Below are 21,879 nucleotides of genomic sequence, written 5' to 3' on the forward strand. Positions count from 1 at the left end.
CAGGAAAAGCCCTTTTTGTTCTTCCTCTCCCCTTTTTCATTAATACCTTTAGATTCTTCCCCTCATGTAAAAATATGCCATGCGGTTTCCTGTTTCTTACACCACAGTATGCCATGTTTCCCTCCCTCTCCTTCTGCTTCCTGAGAGTCATGCCATGTGACGAGTGGTCTTTTGTGTTTTAGGAATGAAAAAAATCAACACAACTGTATAGTCCAGAGAGGAAAAGACTTGTGGTAGGAGATAATCTCTTGAGAATACTGCCATTCCTGGTGGATCACTCTCATTTGAAGCAGCACTTGCAGTCTCGACACGTGGAGGGAAACGATACCTGTAATACCTGATAATATTTATAAAAATACTTCTCTTTCGGAAGCTTCTTCCACCTTTGAACTACTGCTGATCTCTGAAGATTCTGAGGAAAAGACACTGTGGATTTAATGTCAGAATACTCTGTAGATGAAATGCTGATGGGTGAAGACAAATACTATTAGAATCGTTCAATTACAATCCTCTCGGAGATACGCACCTACTCTACTCTCAGAACTCAGAGGCAAAGACAATGGAGGTAGAAGACACTCTCTCTGGCAACATTCTGGTGTAAGAGAGAGACTGGGAAGGACTTCTGGACAAAGAAACCAACCTTTGAGAGAAACAAAGGTGGGCTCTATGGTCCGTCCAGCACGGTCTGAGACCTCACCTTGTTTCCCTTGATAAAGGTCGGTTCCTTTGCCCAGAGGCTTTCCAGTTTCTGTCTTACACCGCTTACTTCGGGATTGCTCTCTATGGAAACACATCTAGACGGACATCACTCAGCGGACAACATCTTTGTGGCAGAAGACACTCGTTCTGGGAACACTCCACTCACTACGGGCTTCCTCTCTGGGGAAGCACAGCAAGAGAAAAATTGGACATTGAATGCAATAGAGGCCGCTGAAGCATTCCTGATGAAAAGACAAGAGCTGAGGAGAAAATGTGAGTCTCACATTGAAGACTCAAAAGCAACATTCAAAGGTAAATATGATAGAGACCCCTCAAGTGACTCGTTACTGATACCCTGTGTCCTCTTCTAGAAGGGAAGACGATAACCCTGTCTCCTATGAGTTTTATCTTTACTAGGCAGGTAGAAGCATTCAAACTAGAAAGAGATTTTGGAAGTGAACGGTCTGGTTGGGGATGATGCAAAATAGATAGGTGAGAAATAAGGATGCCCTGGCAGATGGTAGAAGGGGGAGAAATAATGGAGGAAATGATCTCATAAAATAAGCATTCAGGGAAGAGGTTTTGCCTTGGAGTGGAAAATGATGATGAGGGGAGTGACCAATCCTTGAACCTCCCTCCCATCTAAATTGGTTCAAAGTCGGTAAATATCTATATCTGTATTTATATGTACTTCTTCCATGGGTCAAAAAAAATCTGTTTTACCCTAAAGCTAAGTAGGATAATGGGAGAAGAGAAGGAAAAAGTGGTGACAAACTTTGGGCAGATAAAATATGGCGTGGTCATGTATAAAATAGAAACTAGTGAGGTAATGGGATAAAAAGAGAGAAAGAAGAAAAAACAGAATCAAATACATCATGACTATGTTAATGGGATGAACTCACTCCTAAATGCAAGTGGGCAGTAAAATGAATTAGAAACCAGAACTTCCAGACTATGTTTGTTTTTTCTTTTTTGTATTTTGAAAAGAAACATATTGTAAAGAAAGAGAGAACCAGAGTGAAATTAGAGGGCTGAAGCAGAAACTGTTATATTTCATATGAAGGATAAAACATAAAGGAAGCAATCATGATGTCAGAAAAAATGCAGAGAAAAATTCGGCCTCACTGAAAGGGTAAATTGGCATGCAGCCTAATTTTTGTTTAGGGAAACCACAGTCAATGGAGTCAGAAAAGAGAGGCATTGGATTCAAAATTTTAAAGGAAAAGTTAAATGCATTACAGGAAGAAATAGATAATAAAACTACAATGGCAGGGTACCTCAACTTTTTCTGGGTGACCTAGACAAATACAACCTTAAAATAAATAAGGAAGAAGTCGAGGAGAATAATAAAACTTAGAAGACTTAGAAACCTTGCATATAAAAGACCTCTATTGAAAACTCAAGAGGAACGGAATGGACAACAGATAGATGTTGCTTTTTTTCAATTCATATTATGCAAATTGGATTTTTTGCAAGGAATTCTCCCAAACCACCTCTGTACCATCTGGGATCTCGGTCTGCTCCTCCCCTTCAATTTGGTACTCCGTGGCCTCCTATCACTAATGCTTCTCAAAACCTTTAAAAACTCACTCTAGCAGAAAGCAGAATAGATCTGCAGAGAGACAGCCACCACCACTGATGGATCTGGGCTTGCCTTAAGACCTCCAGTACTTGTGCAGGACAACTTGTGTTCAATGCACCCGCCCACCTGAGAGTCTGGCCCCTGCATTTGGATGTTTTGTCCATCATTGGAGCATCACATCTGTCCCATGCCACATGTTTCCATGTCTGTCCCTCCTGCCATGTTCTTCCTTTCAGTTACAGCCAGGCTGTCCTGGGACTGGCCCCTACAAGAAAGTGTTCCTCCTGCTCTTGATTCTTTGTGTCAACCTTTATGTGTCATTGACCCATGTGCTGGTGCCACAGGGGTACAGTCTCCTTCCTGCCTCCCTTCTGGCTTCTTATACATCCGTGGGTAAATTCACATTATATAAAATATCTGCAGAATGGTTCATTGAAAAAAGTTATGGACTATGTTGCTTTCCCCCCTCAACTTCTCACTTCTCTTTTAGTTTTAGCTGCATTGATTTTGTTTGTGGAAAAGTGTAAAGTTCTGTTGTCTCCAGAAACTGCCGATCAGTCTCTGGGAGGAGATCTGCTGCCTCAACTCAATCTCTTGGCCAGATTCTTCTTCCTCCAGAGAGCCTCCTCAACTCTGGCCCAGATAAGACTCCTTGCTCAATGGTGTCTTCTTTTATCCTCCCAGAGAATAGGCGGGAAATAACTCAGGGGCTTCTGGGAAAAAAATACTTCAACCAATGATCTTGCTCCTCTTAAACATGTAAGCTCCTCCCCAGAAGTTCCAAGGGGTAAAACTCATTGTAAAGGCCAGAACTAGAGAACTGTTAAGTATCAACTTGGCACTTAGTAAGAACCTATCATCTCATTATCTCATTAGCACTTAGTAAGAACTTAACAGAAAAGCTTTTTAATTTTATGTAAGCCAGATTGTCCATTTTGCTTCTTTTGAACCTGTCTGTCCTTTGCTTGGTCATGATTTCTTTCCCATTTTCTTCTGGGCTTCTCTGTTTATGATGTTAGCCCATACGTCCAAGGAATATACCCATTTTCAGCTTCACTCTTGTGTTTCCTGTGAAACCTTTTTCCAACCTCAGATTCTGTTACATTGTTTGCCAATTTTCCCAGTGGCTTTTGTTGACTTGTGAATTTTCCCATAGCTGGGATTATTAGCTTTGTCAAAGAAATGGATGATGTGCTCTTTTGCTCCTGTATGCTGTATACCCAATCTGTTCCTATGGTCAGTCTTTCTGTTTCTTACTCAATAATACATTTTTAATCATAAGGGCTTGCTAGTGTAGTTTTATGATCTGGTACTGCTAGGCCCTTTTCTTCCCAATTTTCCCATTCATTTCCTTGATAGTCTTAATTTTTGTTCAGCCAGATGAATTTTGTTATCCTTTTTTAATGTTCTCAAGAAATTCTGTGTTATTTTGATTCGTATTTCATTGTGTTCACAAATTAACATAGGCAGCATTATCATTTTTGGCCTGGCAATGAGTAATTCATATTTCTCCCCTTGTCTAGAGCTGCTTTTAATTATGTAAAGAGTGACCTGTGTTCACCGAGTTGTTATCTGTGTTTTGGCAGGTTGACTTCTAGATATTTCATACTATATGTAATTTCAATGGAATTTATCTTTCTCCTGGATTTTATTGATAATTTCTATGATACTGATAACATCCTTGGGTTTACTTATACTCTCCTGTCTTGCTGATGTTAGTAAAAATTTCATTTAAGTTTTAATTGATTCTGTAGAGTTCTCTAAGTAAACAATCATATCATCTGTAAAAAAACATTTTTTTATTTATTGTTTGCCTCTTTGCTGTTTACAATTTCCATTTCTTTGCCTTTGAGTTACTGCTATGGCAAGCATTTCTGGTACAGTATTGAATAGTAGTGATGAGCGTGAATATCTGTTATGTCTCCAAAAGAAAAAAATTTGATTCTTGTCGAAAATTATTGAATACCAAGGTCATCAAATTACCATTAAATAAGGTCAGCCAAAACCTCAGTGGTGTATGATAAATTGGAAGGTCACAGAGCTTATTTCATTTTATTCTTTTGTTTGTTATTAATTTTTATAAATATAACATTTTCTTTGATAGTACATATGCATAGGTAAATTTTTTTTACAACATTATCCCTTGTACTCCCTTCTGTTGCAAGTTTTTCCCCTCCTTCCCTCCACCCCCATCCCTAGATGGAAGGCATTCCCATACATATTAAATCTCTTATAGTATATGCTTGGTACAATATATATATGTGCAGAACCGAATTTTGTTGTTGTTGTTGTTGCAAAGGAAGGATTGTATTCGCAAGGTAAAAATAATCTGGGAAGAGAAACAAAACAAAACAAACAAACAAAAAACAATGAGGAGCTTATTTTATAACAGAAAAAAGGAGCTCTTCCTGATGCAGATTCCTCAGTTTTACAGAGGTCTAGGGAGATTGACAATAGTCAGTTGCTGGGCATGTCAGGAGTGTAATGAGATTTTAGGGCGAGATAACTGGTCAATTCAATACTTCATTGGCTTAAAACTTATTTTATCATTCTGTGAATTTTTTTGAAAGGTCTCCTTAAGTGTTTCTTTAAGGATTTTTGCTCTCGATTGGTCTAGCTCACTGAAAAAGAAGGACTAACTTACTAAAAGATGGTTATTTTATTTTATTTCTTTTAAGATATATTTAGGCTCATTCTATGTTATCTACTATTAAATCTTAATAAAAGATTCATTCAGTAAATCTAATCAGAAATTAAGACTTAAAGGATATTTATGCTAGATTAGGTCTTCAAAAGGAAAGGGAACTTCAAACTTAATACCAAAGTAAATTCATGTTATCAATATTAACGGATTTAGAGATTATCCTTTTCATATCCTTTCTTTACTTTTGTTTTTATTGAAAAATCTTCTGACTTGTCCCTCTACAAATAACACTAGTTCTTTATTTTAGACAAATACTAGTTATTGCTTTTAGGAAAACCCTCTGTTTATTTAACCATTTAACCAGGGTTGGAATAATTGTTTTTACATGGTTCTAAGAAGTTGTTTTTAAATCCATGTTGTCCCCAGGGTTCACTTAGAAAGAACATTGGAGATTTAATAGCATCACTAACTCCCATATTAGATTTTTTTTTTAAGCAAAAGCCTTCTGTGGTCCCCATCAATGACCAAGTTGGGGCTACAGATATAAAGCTAGAGAGCTAAAGTTGGGGAAGTGCTTTAAAAAACCACCTAAGCACATTCTGGAGCTTTTGCTATCGGTCATTAAGGAGATTGGCAATGAGGGATGTTAAGATTGCAGGTAAGAGCTCCTGGGACCATGGGGTAGTTCCGGTCCTGAAACATTTTGGTAGTTTCTGGGAAACCAGCCTGTAGAATTTCTATTAAGCTAAAATAAGGATGAAATCTTATAAAAGTTGAAAAAGGTTTGAAAAGCGGTTGACAGATTAAGATCGTCATAGTCAAGGCCCCTCTATGTCCTGGTCATCTCAGATCAGAGCAAGAAAAGAGAAAGCTGGAGAATTGAAAACTTGAATTCTGCCCAGAGTGTCAGGGGGAGGGGGAGGAGCAGCAGCCTCTGCCCTTGGTGAGTCCACTTTCTGTTTAAGTGGCAGAAATGTATTGAGGCAATCAAGCCTTTTGTCCTCTGTTCACAGGCTTGGGAGCAGCTAGAACCCCAGCCCAGGGTGCCCACAAGAACTGTAGCCAGTGTGTTCTGTGGGGGATTTCATTGCACTCACCTTCCAGGGTTGTTGGCAGGGTCCCATGTCTGTAATAGGACTTGGCGGGGCAAATGCTATATGAACCTCACCCATTTGACGGCCTGTAACTGCTTCCTGCTGGCTAGGACTTGAGAGGACTTTAGAGGTAGCTCACATCTATTGCCAGTGTGGAGATGAAGGAGGAAATTTGGATTTCAGGTCACCTGATTGGTAATTGTGGGATCCCCAACCTTCACTCCCAAGGCATAGGGGGAGAGCACAGAGAGGAAGAGTCTCCTCCTTTCTCCCCCTCTGCCCATCCCTCCCTGCTGCAGGGGCGGGTGGATGGAAAGAGAAGGGCATTGCTGGGAGCCCTATCAGTGAACGTTCCTGAGGGAGGGCCTCCTTCCTAAGTGGGACCTGCCAGTTCAGCCTTCCCTGGCTCCCAAAAAGGGAAAACTTCCGAGAGAATTTGGAAATAGCCAAAAGGTTTGATGGGAACGTTTAGCTAGAACTTTGAGTCTTACAAACTCAGGTGTGGGTCAGTGGTATCTCTGACACTGGGTGTGTGTGTGAGTGTGTGTGTGTGTGAGTGTGAGTGTGTGTGTGAGTGTGTGAGTGTGAGAGTGTGTGTGTGTGAGTGTGTGAGTGTGTGTGTGTGAGTGTGTGTGTTAGTGTGTGTGTGTGTGAGTGTGTGTGTGTGTGTGTGTGTGTGTGTGTGTGTGTGTGATTTCTAGGAAACAAGGTCCTTAAATGATGTAAGAATGATTGGGGATTGGTATTTGGAAGGCCTGGCTGTTACTCTCTTGATTATTGAAACTACTTGGGAAATGTTTCTGGTGGGTTGGAAGAAGAGAAGAGAGTTTGAGGGCAGTTTTCCCAGAGGACGTTTCCCACAGGTGACCCCTCACCCTCCAGACACCTCTTCCCTGCCGGCTGTGGGGATGCTCCTCCTGGCTTCACTGTTGCCACGGATTTGGTGAGCCTCGCCATGTCTGATGCTGTGGTGAAAGAGGAGCACATGCGGCTCCCAGAAGGAGTGGTTTGTGTCTTCAGTGGGTGAGACCACTCCCACCCCAGCATCTCCCTGTTCCTTCTACCCATGCTGCAGGTCCTTTTGTATTGATCTTCTCCTGGCTGTTTGTACTTGGAGGCTCCCTCGACGCCCACCTGCCAGCCCTTCCTAATCAATCTCCCCCCACCTCACCCCTATCTCCCCCACACTCCACTGTGGCTGTTTTTCATGGCTTTTAGGGAAGAGAGAGAACCATCTCGGTCCCATTCCTTGGTTATTTGGAACGTGATGAGGCCATTGGTAATGTTAACAAGATCTTCCAGGAAGCCACCCAGAACAACGCCCAGCCCCTCCAAGATTTCCAAATGTGCCTCCTCACCTTGGCAACTGCGTCACTTCAGACTGCCTCTCTGCTTCTAAAGGGGGTCTCTGCTCTGGCCAATACTTCCTGCTGTGTTTGCATCCACACCCTCCATCCAACTGAGCGATGGGCTGACCCGTCCCCAGGGAGGTCAGGTGGACGCTTGACCTTCATCAGCAGCTACATTGACAGGGTTTGGGGACAAGCTCCTGGGGAATCTGCTGTCCTCTCTAGTGACCCTTTCCTAATTATTATTCTGCTTTTGATTTAGTCCTTGCCTTTTAATAAGATTTGTGTCTTCCAGACAAGTCTTAATCAGATTTCAGAGGGACCTACAGGACAGACATCTATCAGCCCCTCAGCCTCTGGAAGGGTCCTCCCACCTGTGGAGGCTGCTCCTCCCACCTGTGGATGCTGCTCCTCCCACCTGTGCATGCTGCTCCTCCCACCTGTGGAGGCTGCTCCTCCCACCTGTGGAGGCTGCTCCTCCCATCTGTGGAGGCTGCTCCTCCCACCTGTGGAGGATGCTCCTCCCACCTGTGCATGCTGCTCCTCCCACCTGTGGAGGCTGCTCCTCCCACCTGTGGAGGCTGCTCCTCCCACCTGTGGAAGCTGCTCCTCCCACCTGTGGAGGCTGCTGGGCTGCAATTCACCCCCACCTCCACCACTCATGAGGAAGCCTTTAAGCAGAAGCCGTTCTATGCCCTTGCCAGCTGGGAACAGTTATGGAAACTGAGACGTTCATTCGGGGCCCCACAGGAGTCTGGGTCCCAGGGCTTTGAGGGGAATGATTCGGTATTAGCTGCTGCTGCAGCCCCGGTAATTCTCCCCCTTTCTCTCAGAGACTTCCTAAAAGGACCCTTTGCTTTTCCCATGTAGAGGGGGCTGCCGCTGCTCAGGAACAAGAGGGTGTGAATCCTCCCCAGGGCCCTTTCTCAGGCATACCTGAGCTCAGGTGTAACAGCAGGGCACAATCTCCTGAGAGCCTCCGATTTGCTGCCAGATTCTCCATCTGTGCTTCCTTTTCCTTCCCTAAATGAAGCTCACATCTCTCTGCTGGGTTGCCCAGCCCCTTAAAGAGCAGGTTCTCAGTGTTTTGCCCTCAGGTAAATGTCCAAATCAATGTCTTTGCTGGATTGGAGATGGTTAGAGCCTGAGTTCTTTCAGAGAAGCTGCCCAGACCCATTCCCCGGCACCCCAAGTCTTTCGTGCACCCCAACGTTGCGTCTTTTCTGACAAAACCTTCCTCTCCATGAAGTGTGAATGGCACTGGGGCACTTTGCCCGTTTTATCCTCACAATAAAGCTTTTTGCTCCTTGCATCTGCGCCGGCCTGAGCCTGGGAGTCCTTTCTGCATGACCGCCTGCCTTTCCCACTTCTTCCCCCTCATCAGCTCCTGACCCGGAGGGATGCTGTGGGCACCATGGGAACAAGAGGGCAAAGGCCTCCCCAGAGGCTCGGGGCGGGGCCCAGGGCAGAGCCAACAAGAAGGGCCTTGCTGTGGACAGGGGCACGGGGCATTCGAGGCCGAGGGCTGGGGTTAGACGAGGAAGGCCAGAGGGTGTGAGAGTGAATCCCAGGGGAGGCCGTTAAGCTCATGGAGCAGAGTCTGGCAGCCGGGGGGATTGAGGCGCTGTGACGGTGCAAGGGAACCGAGGTCCTTGTGGAAGCCCCCGCCTGACCTGGAACTTGGACAGAAGACTGGCAGCTGCCTTTCCTGAAGAGCCATGTCAGAGGTTGGGCTCCTGCTCTGGCAGGGCAGGTCCCCCCCCACTTGTTGGAGGAAGCCTCTGTCCCGTCCTACAGAATGTGTGGCCCAGAAGCTGGCCCGAGGGAACCAGCGAGGCATTTAGGAGAGTCACCCGCAGGAGGAACTGAGAATGAAGGGAGAGTGACCTCGGCTGTGATTGAGGGATCCAAGGGGGGCCCATGTTGCTGCTTGTGCCCAGGACACAGAGTGGCCCCGATCTGGAGAGACTCCCCAGTGTAGGGGAGCTTGTAGGTGCCGCTTCTCTGTGCCGGGCCCTAAAACCTGTGCCTGAGCTGTACAGATTTGTGGGTGAGGCTGGTCCTCTCCCCCACAGCCAGATGCAGTGCTTGGGACTCGGGGGTGCCACGAGAATGGGGCAGAAGTCATGGACCCGAGCTGCCCCCTTTCCGTAAGCTGCTTCTCGGGGTCGCGCACTGGGACTGGGGGGCTCTCAGCCCAGAGGGGAGCAGGGTTTGGGGGACACGCTGTCCACGACCAGTGAAAGCCATCCTTCCCATGGGGGTCCACATCCAGGCTTCTAATGGGCACCTGAGGCTGCAGCGTCAAGGGGCCGGAGCCTGAGGGAGGAGCCCAACAGCCATTTCAACTGTATTGAAAAGCATTGTATGGTAGGGGGATGGGAGGGTTGTGCCCAGGTTAGGTAGCAGAGCCACTTCGGGGCTGGCTAATGGATGTGTTGGAGGACTAGTGCGGGGGTGGGAGAAAGTCAGCAGGGTTTCAAAGGCTTGGGAACCGGGGACTGTTAAGGGAGGATGGAGACAAAGGCCCTGGGTGGCAGAGACAAGGACAGCTGTGGCCACTTCAGCTCGAAGCCAGCCCGGGAAGCCGATCGAGCGGAGTCCAGTTTCACCGGAGCATCCCATGGGACGGCCATTTTCACCATGGTTCTGTGGGAGTCACTGCCGCTTTCCTCCGAGGGGAGTAAAGGGCGTGGCCGAGCCTCCCGGGGAGGCCGCAGTGGGTGGACGTTGGAGGGCAGGCCTCCAAGAACGGGCAAAGGAATTTTGAGCTTGAGGGGAAAGTGAGACTTACCCGAGACACCCAGACAGAAAAGCCCAAGAGCTTCTGGGATCCCTGGAGGGCTCGGCAGGGGTGTGCTGGGAAAGAGGAGGGTAGGCAGTTAGGGGCAGGCAGCTGTCCAGAGGCTCACAGCCTCCCCTCCAGACTCAGGAGACAAATGGAACCTTCCTCCTCCTCCTCCTCCTCCTCGTCCTCCTCCTCCTCCCCCTCCTCCTCCTCCTCATCCTCTTCCTCTTCCTCCTCCTCCTCCTCTTCTTCCTCCCCCTCCTCCTCTTCCTCTTCCTCCCCCTCCTCCTCTTCCTCCTCCTCCTCCTCCTCTTCCTCTTCCCTTCCTCCTCTTCCTCCTTCTCCTCCTCTTCTTCCTCCTCCTCCTCCTCCCCTTCCTGCTCCTCCCCTCCTGCTCCTCCTCCTCTTCTTGCTCCTGTTCCTCCTCCCCTCCCCCTCCTCCTCCTCCTCCTCCTCCTAGTCCTCTTCCTCTTCCTCCCCCTCCTCCTCTTCCTCCTCCTCCTCCTCCCCTTCCTGCTGCTCCCCTCCTGCTCCTCCTCCTCTTCTTGCTCCTGTTCCTCCTCCCCTCCCCCTCCTCCTCCTCCTCCTCCTCCTCCCCCTCCTCCTCCTCTTGGGGGGGACTTGGATTCCTGACAAGCTCAAGAACAGCTGAGCTACAGGTGGCACGAAGGAGGCTCAGGCTCCGGTCTCCAGGCAGAAGGAGACAAAATCAGCTCAGTGGCTGCAAGGGACACCCCGCACCCAGGCCCGCACAAATGTCTGCCCTGAGGAGGCTGGGCGTGGAGGAACCCAGGAAATTGCTCCTGGGCAACTAACTGCCTCCCGGAATAAAGAAGGAGAGTTGAGGCAGAAGCTTGGGATCCTTCCAGGCTCCAACATGCTGCCCTAACCCCAAGGTGCGCCATCCAGGGGACCCAGCGTACCTGCGGGAGCCCGTGCGTCTAGCCAGCAGCCCCGGGGAGCTAACAAAAAGTGTCTTGGCCGGGTACTTGCAGGAATGGGGGCTGGATACCTGAGGGCTGAGGGGGACTCCCAGAGAAGAAAAATCTTGCCATGGACACTTTGCTGCCTGTTCTCTCTCAGAGACTCCCCCAGTATGGGTATGTTAGGGGACTCAGCGTCCTCCATAAACACACGGGGCAAGCGGTAGGGGCCGAGGTCAGCTCAAAGACTGTCTCCCAGGTCAGCCCTGCCCTGAGAAGCTGGGGAAACAATTCTGTTTGGGTAAAAGGGAGCCAGCCAGGAGAGAGGCTCCTCAAGAGGGTGGATACAAGGAAATGGGCAACTAAGGAAGCCCGGGGCCCAAGTACCAGGCCCAGTGTTAAAGCAACCCTCTGACAAGGACAAATCTTGGAGGAAAAATGTACAAGAAATGGGTGGGCTGAGTTAGGATGGATATTTGTTAAAAAACAAAAACAAAAACAAACAAAAAAAAACTAGTCGATTTTGCCCAAGGCTTTATTTATATCAAGTCAGGTAAGCCCAAACATGGTGGGAAAGAAAAATTAACCCCGATGTACCCCAAAATCAGCCAGTGAGGGAGATACTAGATGCCTCTTTGTGTCAGCAGTAGAGCTGGGACTCCAGTCTGGCTCCTCTAACTTCCTGCCCCACTGGTGTAACCACTGGACCATGGCCTCCACCCAATCTCTTGTGTGTGTGCTCTATCTGCTACCTCAGTTCCCTCTTCCTCCAGTCCCAAGCCACCAAATGGATCCAGAGGATCATAGACTTAAATCTCCAGCTCAAAACACCCTCAGTCCACCTTGTCCAATCCCCTTATGCTACAGAGGAACCTGAAGCCCGGGGGGGTGATGGGCTTGTCTTACATCTCACTTAGGCTCAGAGATGTGGAAGCAACTTTCAAGGTCAATTAGTCGGGGCTTCTCCTTTTACAGAGGAAAAAACTGAAGCCCTGAGTGGTGACGGGAGGTGTCTGAGGTCACACTTCCAGGGAGTGTGCACAGCTAGGACAGTAGGATATAAACCCACATTTTCCTGGCTCAGAATTCAGCAGTGTGTCTATGAGAATGTGCTGCCTCCTTAATTCCCATCTCAGCCGTGTGCCCTCATCTTTCCATGTCTAGAAAAAGGAGGGATAAGTTTTAATATTAAAGGAAAAGTCATTTCCCAAAGGATCCACTTTTACCTCAGGGACATTCAGCAGCTGCTTACTGGCCTGACTGGAATGTGTTGCTGAGATTCCTGTCTCCCTCCTACTCTCTCTGCCTTTAATGGGAGAAGTCCTTATCCCAGTCTTACCCATTTGCTGAAATGAGCTCTCAAGGATTCCCACTTCAGCTTAGGTTACAGGAGATCATCAGAGATAAATAAGGCCCCTTCAGCACCAAAGACCCTGGAAAGCTCTGCCAGGCTTGCTCTCTGGGAGACACTTACTCTAGTCACACTCACCGAGGCATCAGAGCGACCCCTTGGGGACAAGGCAGCACAACCATGGGCAGCTGCGGGTTCAGTGGATAGAGGGATGGACCCAGAGACAGCAGGGATCATCTTCAGGAGTTCAAATCTGGCCTCAGACGCTTTTTAACTGTCTGACCCTGGGCAAATCACTTAATACTTTGCTTCACTTCTTCAGCAGTAAAATTAACTGGAGAAGGCAATGGCAAAGCACTCTGGGATCTTTGCTAGGAAAAGCCCAAATGGGGTCATAAAGAATAAAAAGCACACTCATGCCCATCCAGAGCCACACTGGTCCTCTGTCATCACCACACACAGTGGGATCTGTCACCATCATAGAAAAACCAGCAAAACAGAATAAAACAACAACAAAACGTGTCCTAAACCACCTGACCCGGCAGACCACTTCTGAGACAATGTCATTAATAATGTCATTCTTTCCTTTCTTGCTATGTTAACAGAATAGTGAGCGGCATGGTCCCAAATGCCACTTTGTCTCCTTTTCCCAATCTGAAAATACTTAACAGTGAATTGGTAAAGGGCTGGTCCCAAATTCATCACGAAATTTTTACATTTCAATTGTGAGTCATGTGTGAGAGGACTGATGTCATCAATCTAGGTTTGATCCAGGCCTCTTTCTTCTCTACCAAAACAGCAGTTAATTTGCCCCCAAAGTAGCATAGCTGAGGCAGCTAGGTGGCACAGTGGATAGAGCACCAGCCCTGAAGTCAGGAGGACCAGAGTTCAAATCTGCCCTCAGACACTTAACACTTCCTAGCTGTGTGACCCTGGGCAAGTCACTTAACCCCAGCCTCAGCAAAAAAAAAAAAAAAAAAAAAAAAGTAACAAAGTTGCTCCTGCAACCCCAAGGCTATCTGTATTTAGTTCTTTAACTCACTCCCCACTCACCACAATGGCTATTCAGCAAGATTTAATTTCTCCTCAAATCTCCCATGGCTGTTTCCCACCCCAGCCCCACCATCTCAGGTGAGAATCTTGTCTCCTATTTTACTGAACATATGGAGGTCATTCCCTGAGAGCTCCTTCTCCCCTCCTCTTCCTCTCACAACACTCAGGTGCCTTGTGTCAATGTCTCCTCCTCCACTCCTGTCTCCCACATAGAGATGTACTTACTGCTTATTGAGCCAATCCCTTCTCTTCGTGCATGAGTGGTCCCCATTTCCTCCAGCAGACTGCTACAGCTATGGTACTCATTCTCTCACTTCAGTGTCTCCCTGCTTCCTGGCTGCTTCCCCTGCCTACACACATATCTGTGTCTCCCAGGTCCTCCAAAACATCTCTCCCTGGGAGCATCCACCCCCTCTGTTTATCCTCCTATATATCTCCTCCCTTTTGTGGCTAAACTGTTTGAAAAGTTACAAGTCACCTAGTTGCTTTCCTCTCTCCCCTTCACTCTGCAGTCTACCTTCTGCCCTCATCATTCCAATGAAACTTCTCTCACTCGTGTTGCTCATCATCTCTTAGGTGGTAAATCTAATGGCCTTTTCTTATCCCTTGCCTTTCTGGATCACTTTGCAGCCTTTCACAGTGTGATTCACCCTTCTCTTGAGTCATTTTTTGTCTCCAAGTTTTTTTTTTGGCGTTATTCTCCAGGATCTCCTTTGAATCAGTCAACAAACACTTAATATTAAGTCCTTACAATGTGCCAAGCACTGTAGTAAGCAGTGGCAATGCAAAAACATGTAAAAGAGAGTATCAGCCCTTGAGTACCACCTCACCAAGACCTAGCCTCATTATGAATTGGATCCTTATTCAGGTCATGTCTGGCACCAGAGTGTCCCTCTGGGCTCTGTCCTGGGCTGCAATCTCTTCTATCCCCAGACTATTTTACTTGGCTCTCAGCAGTTTTTGTGGATTCAATTATTATCTGTATTCAGATGATTCTCACACCTACTTGTGCAATCCAAACTTCTCTGCTGACTTCCAGTCTTCAGTCTCCTCCTTGCCTATTGGAGGTATCCACCAGGATGTCCTGTAGACATCTTTAATGCAACGTGTCCAAAATGGAATTTTATCTTTCTACCCTCAACATTCTTTTCTTTCCAAATTTCTTACTACTGTTAAAAGTACCTCCATTTTCCCAATCATCCAGGCCCACAACTTGTGTCATTCTTCACTATTGACTTTCCCACTCCCTCTGAAACCAACATATTGCTAAGATTTGTCAATTTTATCTTTCTAAAAACTTTCATACATTCCCTTACCTCCTCTGACAGTGCCAGCCTCCTTACTTTACACCATGGACTTTCCAACTCTTTTTATTCTGTTCTGTGATACATTAAGCTCTCAAAATCATCTTGCTAAAGCATAAGTCTGATTATGTGGCCTCCCTCCCTCCTCTGCCCTTCTACTCAATCAAATCAGGTGCTGTCAACTAAGCGTCAAATACAAAATTCTTTCTGGCATTCAAATTCTTTCATAAACTACTCACCTTTATCTTTCCACTATTTTTGTACTTTATATACTTCCCACAGCCCTCTCACCTCTAAGACGTACTCTTCTGTCCAGAAACACTGGCCTCCTGGCTGTTTGGAGCACAAGCCTCTCCATCTGCCTAATCTTGTCATTTACTTTCAGTGGCTGTACAATATAACTGGATGATTCTCCTTTCTCATCTCTGCCATCTGAGTTTTCTGGTTTTCTTCAATATTCCAATAATTCCTGTATAAGGCTTGATTGTTTATGGTTGTTTGTTGACTCATCCAGTAGTTTGTGAACTCCTTGAGAGTGCAGGGATTAACAATTCTTCATATTTCCAGTGTAGCACAGAGCCTGACACATATGTTAGGTTAAGGTTTATGAATTTGCTCCTACAAAATGACTTGTTCCCACAATAAGACTTAAGATACCACATTGTATGAAAATGTTTAGTAACAATGAAGTATAAAAAAGGAAAACAAGAATGGACAGTGCGATTCTTACAACAAAAGTACTTTATGCATCCTATGATTAATATAACTACTACAATACAAAGAGATACATATATTATAGGGGGAGAGAAGAAAGAACACAAATTTAATTAGGGGAAGCACCAACTTTGCAGACCTCAGGCTGGGGAATCCTAGACCATAGCCCTGTAAGTCCTGACTAGGAGGGTCCCAGGCAGAGCATCCTTTCCATGGGTGAGATTCCAATTTGAGTACTGATCTTTCATGACTTAGCCCAGGGAACAAAGTTGGCCAAATCCCAGCAATACTGGCTTTACTTTCTTGAGCGAATCAAGAAGTGGGCCAGTACTGACAGAGTCTGTCAAGAGTGAAGTGTTATTTCTGGTATATAGATAATGCATCCTTAGTGGATTTGGCTAGAATCCATCCAGGATGTTGTTCTTTTAACTATATTTGTTTCAAGGGTCATTTAACAGCTGCATAGCAAGGATGAATAATAGTTCACTGAACTGTAATTACTTGATGAATGTGGAGGGAAACCGAGGATCAAGGCTTACAGAATCTTATCCTTATACCTATATCTTTCAACATAGTAAGCAGTTTAAACATGCTTGTTGACTGAATGGAACCAGACTGGTCCCTGATTACCCTGATGTAGCTTCCTGGTCTCCTAAAGGACATTAAAATACTCACAATGAGCAGTCAGGACCCTTTATACTTTGTGCATTTCTCAAGGTCATTTAAGTCCTCATATAACCCCTCTGCATCCTTCTTTGATAATCATATTTGTGTTTATATGGAAATGAGAGGTACTGTGTCCAGAAAGGTTTTATGACATCTTTTTTTTTTCTATTTCTATGCTGTGTTAGCACAAAGGAAACCTGATACTGTTAACTGTCCAGTGACTACTCAGGACCTCATTTCATCCCAACACTGATCCTGGATAAAGGGATTGCTGGAGTTAAAGCCTCCTTTAACAGCCTTGACACAAGAGAGATATCCAGAGATTTCTGGACAGACTGACACTGGCCAAAGGAAGCCTCCTCCTGATTGAAATGATTCAGCACCAAACTTTTTCTTGTCTGTTAGAATCAGAGAGGAGAAAAATCATACAACAATTATATACATAAAGGAATTGGAAGACTTGGGTTCATGACTCAAATACTCAAAAAATTGAGAATGAGAAGAGTTGACAAAACAAAAATCTGATTTAGGCTTCTCCTTCTTTAATTTATAACATAAACCATTTGTTGGTCACCTAATAAAACATTCATCATAATGTTAGATTGTGGAGAGGAGTGGTAGAAGGATAATAATGAAATGTGGAAATTATGAGGTATAGCACTGCTGGGGCAAGTTCCAGAACTAGATGGGCTAGCTGGGTTCTTCTTCCTATTTTACTTCATTTCCTTTAAATCACTGAGGACACTTCAACCACTTGGGGACAATTTCATTGAGTATACGCACATAGATTTCCTGGGTTCAGAAAGTAGAAGTAAGGATTGGAAAGGGAGGGAGGTACTATGGGTCTTAGTCTAGTTCTTTGCATATAGTAAGTGTTTAATATGATTTTTCATTGATTTAATCACTCATTCACGTTTGGCAATATGTAGCTCTCCTTGAATACAAGATGGTGAGTTTGGGACTGGTAAGCAATCAATATCTTCCAGCAATTTTTCTTTGGGAAAAAATCTAAAGGTGGTGTCAAAAATATCATGAAAATGCAAGTGGCATGAGAACTGGAGAAGCTGGAGTTGCCAGGGCAATGATCTCCATGAGCATTTTGCAGATTACAGGAATAGTGACTGGGAACTGTCCTGAAGGTACGCTGCTTGCTTTATGAGGTTTGTAAACTGTTTTAGGCAGGGGTGGCTATAGCCTTTCAAAGGTAATTGAAAGAGGTGTTGGAACTTGAGCAGCATGTGGCAGACAAGACATCACCACCACCCTGTCTAGCATCTCCCCACAGGCTCAGACTAAAACAGAACCTTATCCTGAAGCCAAGAAACTTGGAAAGAAAGGGCCCCTCAAGGCACCAGTCCTGCTTCCAACTATTTGGAATACAACACATTCCCAGAAGATACTTTGCAAGAACTTCAGAACAGGATTATTTCAGTTGGACAGGGGGACAGTCTGCTGAGCCCAGACCACAGCATAGGTAACCTGGAGCAAGGATTTGGGACAGGGAGCCATGCATCAGGGAATCTTCTGTAAGGCTCTCAAACTACTCTGTTCTGGATGCAAGCAGGTGTTAGCAGATTTTCTATAAAGCACCCAAAAACAAATACAAAAGGACAATTGTAAGCTGCTGAGCCCCAGAAGAACTTGGCACCTGGCCCCGATTACCCAGCCCCAGAAATCAGTCAGAAACACTGGTCCCAGGGCAAACTAAAGCAGCTGTCCCTCCTTTGCCTTAAGAGCAGATCTCAATCCTCAAAAAAACCCTCTGATCATAGACAACTTTTTTATGAAGAGAGAAAATAGACATAAAGACCTGAGGTCCTAAAGGCCAATCATCTCCAGATAAAGACCCAAAAGGAAATAGAGCTGTTCTCCATTCACAATGCTTTTATGGAAGATTTCATAAATGATCTTAAAAGAGTTAGAAGAAAAATGGAGAAAGGAAATGAGATTTTTGCAAGAGGGTATGGAAAAGGTAAAACAGAAATCATCTGAAGAAAACTCTTAAAAATAGATTTGATGAAATGAGAAAAGGGTATAACTCCATACAAAATAGATTTGATGAAATGGAAAAAAACATATAACTCCTTGCAAAATAGATATGAAAAATATACCGATTCATTGAAAAACAGAATTTGCAAAAAAGAAAAAATATGTAATGAACAAAGCAATTCAATTGGCCAAATACAAAAGGAGCTGAAAAAAAAAAGTAATTGAAGAAAATAATATACTAAAAATTAGAACAGAACAAATGGAAGTGAATGACTCAATAAGACTTCAAGAATCAGACAAACAACAACACTAAAAATGAAATAATAGAAGAAAATAAGAAATACCTCCTAGGAAAAATCAACTGACCTGGAAAATAGATCTAGGAGAGACAATCTAAGGATTACTGGACTTCCTCAAAACCATGATGAAAAATAAGAACCTAAACATTATCTTTCAGGAAATCACAAATGAAAACAGCCATGATATCCTAGAATCAGAAGGTAAAATAGCCATTGAAAGAATTCACTGATCACCTCATGAAAGAGACCCCAAAAGGAAAACTCCAAGGAATATTGTGACTAACTTTCAAAAGTATCAGATCAAGGAAAAATATTGCAAGCCACCAGAAAAAAAAAAGAATTTAAATACCAAGAAGCCATAATCAGGATGACCCAGGATTTAGCAGCTTCCCCCTTAAAGGATCAAAGGCCCTGCAATCTGATATTCTAAAAGGCAAAGGAACTTGGATTACAGCCAAGAATAAACTACCCAGCTGAAATGAGCATTATCTTTCAGGGAAGAAGATGGACATTCAATGATACAGGTGAATTTCATTTATTTCTGATGAAAAGAACAGAGATGAATAAAAACAATCTCCAAACATTGAGTTCAAGAGAAGCATAAAAAGACAAAAAGGAAAGAACTCTTGAAAACTATATTTCTGCTATATTCTGCTTAGGGAATGCAGGTGTAATTTGATCTTATTATGACAATATGAAAAAGAAACTAGAGGTAGAAAGGAAATTGTACTGAAAAAATAGGGGGAAAAGAGGTAAAATAAGAGAAATAAAATTTCATAAAGAGGCAAAGAAGACCTATTATAAGTGAGAGAAAGAAGGGAGAGGGTGAGCATTATGTGAATCTTACTGTTGTAAGATTTGGCTCAAAAAGAGCCAAAAGAGAGAATATCAGACATATTTGGTTTCACAGAGACACTTGTCTCACCTTATAGGCAAATGGGAGTGGAAAGGGGAAGACTAATAGAAGAAAAAACAGAAGTAGAAAGGGAAAGGTGTAAGAATGGGGGAGGGGCTGTAAAAGAGGGGGGGTGTCTGAGGGAGGTGGGGATCAGAACCAAATACTGGGGAAGAGGGAAGAAGAAAAGAAAAGAGAAAATTGTAAATTACGGTAAATATGAGGGCAAGAAATAGAAAATTAGTCATTTTAACTGTGAATATGAATGGGATGAAATCTCCCATAAAGCGGAAGTGGATAGCAGACTGAATTAAAAGCCAGAATCCTATAGTATGTTTTTTTTTTAAATCAGTGGAAAAATCTTCAACATTAGCCCTTGCAAAACCCTGTGTTCCAAATTTCCCTCTCTTCCCCCACGCCCTTCCATGGATGGCAAGTAGTCCCTATGGTTCTCTCAGTATACCATCATATCATCTGCAAAGAGCAATAATTTGGTTTCCTCATTACCTACTCTAATTCCTTTCATCTCTTTTTCTTCTCTTATTGCCCAAGCTATCTTTCTAATTCAATATTGAATAATAATGGGAATAGTGGGCAACTTTGTTTCACCCCTGATCTTACTGGGAATAATTCCAGTTTATCCCCATTACATATGATGCTTGCTGATGGTTTTAAATAGATACTATTGACTATTTCAAGGAAAAGTCCATTTATTCCTATACTCTCTAGTGTTTTTAATAGGAATAAATGTTGGATTTTGTCAAATGCTTTTTTTGCATCTTTTGAGATGATCATATGGCTTTTGTTAGTTTGGTTATTGATATAGTGAATTGTGCTAATAGTTTTCCTAATATTGAACCAGCCCTGAATTCCTGGTATGAATCCTACTTGGTTATGGTGTATTATCTTGGGGATGACTTCCTGTAATCTCTTTATTAATATTTTATTCAAGATTTTTGCATAAATATTCATTAGGGGAATTGGTCTATAATATTCTTTTTCTGTTTTCATTCTACTTTGTTTAGGTATCAGTACCTGTGTCATAACAGGAATTTGATAGGAGTCCTTCTTTACCTATTTTTTCAAATAGTTTATATAATATTGGAGTTAATTGTTCTTTAAATGTTTGGAAGAATTCACATGCGACTCCATCTGGCCCTGAAGCTTTTTTCCTAGGGAGTTGATTAAAAGCTTGTTCTATTTATTTTTCTAAAGATATTATTTAAGTAATTTATTTCCTCTTCTGTTAATCTGGGCAATCTATATTTTTGTAGGTATTTCTTCATTTCATTTAGGTTGTCAAATTTATTGGCATAAAGTTGAGCAAAATAACTCCTAATTATTGCTCTAATTTCCTCTTCATTAGTGGAAAGTTCTCCCTTTTCATTTTTGAGACTAACAATTTGATTTTCCTCTTTACTTGTTCTATTTAAATTAACTAAAGGTTTATCTATTTTGTTAAGTTTTTTTTTCATAAAACCAACTCTTAGTTTTATTTATTAATTCAATAATTTGTTTTTATTTTCAATGTTATTGATCTCTCCTTTTATTTTTAGAATTTCAAATTTGGTATTTGATTGTGAGTTTTTAATTTGTTCTTTTTCTAGCTTTTTTAGTTGCAAGCCCAATTCATTGATCTCTTTATTTTTTGCAAGTAAGCCTCTAGAGATATAAAATTTCCTCTTATTACACTTTGGCTGCATCCCATCAATTTTGGTATGTTTTCTCATTATTGTCATTCTCTTGGATGTAATTATTGATTGTGTCTATGATTTGCTGTTTCATCCATTCATTCTTTAGGATGAGATTATTTAATTTCCAATTGCTTTTTGGTTTATTTTCCCCTAGACTTCTATTGAAAGTAATTTTTATTGCATTGTGATCTGAAAAAAAATGCATTTACTATTTCTGCTTTTCTGCATCTGATTTTGAGGTCTTTATGTCCTAATATGTGGTCAATTTTTGTATAGGTTCCACGAATTGTGAGAAGAAAATATAGTATTTTCTGTCTCCATTCAATTTTCTCCAAAGATCAATCATCCCTAACTTTTCTAGGATTCTATTTACCTTCTTGACATTTTTCTTATTTATTTTGTGGTTCAATTTATCCAGTTCTGAGAGCAAGGTTGAGATCCCCCACTATTATAGTTTTGCTGTCTATTTCTTCTTGCAGCTCTGCTAACTTTTCCTTTAGGAATTTCCATGCATATATGCTCAGTATTGATATTGTTTCATTATCTATGATACTCTTTTAAAAGATATAGTTTCTTTCCTTATCTTATTTAGTTAGATCAATTTTTGCTTTTGCTTGATCTGAGATCAGGATGGCAACCCCTGCTTTTTTTTTTTTTTTTACTTCACCTAAAGCATAATAGATTCTGCTCCAGCCTTTCACCTTTACTCTGCTTTAAACGTGTTTCTTGTTAAAAAAAAAAAAAAAAACATATTGTAGGGTTCTAGCTTTTAATCCAGTCTACCATAGATTTCCACTTTATGGTTCGTTTTAATAATTTATGTTTAAAACTACTA

At 43.3% G+C, this 21,879-nt stretch overlaps 2 long non-coding RNA genes across 12 annotated transcripts in view; one reads left to right on the top strand and one right to left on the bottom strand.

The window, feature by feature from the left end:
* Positions 1-21,879, bottom strand: part of LOC141548956 (uncharacterized) — a 1,120,676-nt gene that overhangs the window by 549,557 nt on the left and 549,240 nt on the right. The gene's annotated exons all lie outside the window — the stretch shown is intronic.
* LOC141548957 (uncharacterized) overlaps positions 1-21,879 on the top strand; it is a 1,406,018-nt gene that overhangs the window by 224,667 nt on the left and 1,159,472 nt on the right. For all 9 annotated transcript variants that reach the window (XR_012484173.1, XR_012484174.1, XR_012484180.1 and 6 more), the window contains one exon: positions 183-1,011. This is a non-coding gene — a long non-coding RNA (uncharacterized LOC141548957). The remainder of the gene's footprint in view (positions 1-182; positions 1,012-21,879) is intronic.

The sequence above is a fragment of the Sminthopsis crassicaudata genome, chromosome X (assembly GCF_048593235.1).
Source record: "Sminthopsis crassicaudata isolate SCR6 chromosome X, ASM4859323v1, whole genome shotgun sequence".
NCBI classification, from domain to species: Eukaryota; Metazoa; Chordata; class Mammalia; order Dasyuromorphia; family Dasyuridae; genus Sminthopsis; species Sminthopsis crassicaudata.